Below are 1,657 nucleotides of genomic sequence, written 5' to 3' on the forward strand. Positions count from 1 at the left end.
ATTGTTGTTTGGCGGGTCCGGGCTGGGGATTCGAACCCGCCACCTTAGGTGTATGTGGCTGGCGCCTTAGCCGGTTGAGCTATAGGCACCGAGCCTATTTTTATTGTTTTGAGACAGAGTCTCTCTATGTCACCCTTGGTAGAGTACCATGATGTCATAGCTCACAGCAACCTCAAACTCTTGGGCTCAAGTGGTTCTCTTGTCACAGCCTCCCAAGTAGCTGGGATTACAGGCATTCACCACAATGCCCGGCTATTTTTTGTTGCAGCTGTCATTGTTATTTATCTATCCCAGGCCGAGTTGAAATCTACCACTCTTGGTGTATGTGGCTAGCACTGTAATCACTGTGCTACAGGCAACGAGCCTATAATTATTTTAAAAAGGGAAATTTTTTCTACATTGATGAATGCAATAATTTCATTGTACTTTTTTTTTTTTTGAGACAGAGTCTCACTTGGTCACACTTGGTAGAGTGTTTTGGCGTCATAGCTCACAGCAACCTCAAACTCTTGGGTTCAAGTGATCCTCTTGCCTCAGCCTCCCAAGTAACTGGGACTACAGGCACCTGCTACAACACTGGCTATTTTTTAGAGATGGGGTTCTCACTCTGGCTCAGGCTGGTCTCAAACCTGTGAACTCAGGCAATCCACCAGCCTCAGCCTCCCAAGTGCTGAGATTACAGGCGTGAACCACTGCTTCCGGCCTCATTGTACATTCTTGACTATAAAGCAATCTAAATCCTCTTGTAGACCTTGATATATCTCATCAGAGTTTCTCCAGAAAGTCAGCTTTCATTATTTTCAGCAGCCTTTAGCGCTTCAGTAGCCTTGAGAAGCTTCTGGGTTAATTCCTTATTCACAAAGCTGTACACAAATAGACAAAGTTTCCATACCTAAGCCAATATTCAAAATTCTTGAAATCTCAAGCAGAATGTCCCTGGTCTCCCACCTGCAAATAACTTTAAAACTATGGTAATGGAAATGGAATATCAAGATGCCATCACCCTGACAAGTCACATCACACTTTCCTCCAGGGAGGGCAGATATTCCTGAGAAGAGAGAACAGCAGGCTGTGGGGTACAGATCACAGAGTTGGCCAGGACCAAACCCAAGAAGCACCCCCAACCCAGACCCAGACAGCTTACTGCTAAGCCATGGAGCAGGGTGGCATGAATGCCTGCCCTCCCAACCACTCCTGGGTCTTGGCAAACACGGGACAGTCACGATCAAGTGCTCCTTGTGAAAACCAATGTATGGAACTCATTACTGGCCTTCCTGCCAAATGGGGCACACCCAGGCCGTCTTCCTCTGCTCCTCCCTCTTAGTGGAATATCTTCTCCCACCCCAGGCTCTGCGCCTGCACTCTTAGCCATCTCTGAAAGCCTAACTTAAAAGTCACTGCTATGGGGCGGTGCCTGTGGTTCAGTGAGTAGGGCGCCAGCCCCATATACTGAGGGTGGCGAGTTTGAACCCAGCCCCAGCCAAACTGCAACAAAAAATAGCTGGGCATTGTAGCGGGCGCCTGTAGTCCCAGCTACTCAGGAGGCTGAGGCAAGAGAATCGCCTAAGCCCAAGAGCTGGCGGTTGCTGTGAGCTGTGATGCCATAGCTCTCTACTGAGGACGATAAAGTGAGACTCTGTCTCAAAAAAAAAAAAAA

This window comes from Otolemur garnettii, unplaced genomic scaffold (genome assembly GCF_000181295.1).
Source record: "Otolemur garnettii isolate 467f Iridium unplaced genomic scaffold, OtoGar3 scaffold00018, whole genome shotgun sequence".
In the NCBI taxonomy this organism is placed as follows: Eukaryota; Metazoa; Chordata; class Mammalia; order Primates; family Galagidae; genus Otolemur; species Otolemur garnettii.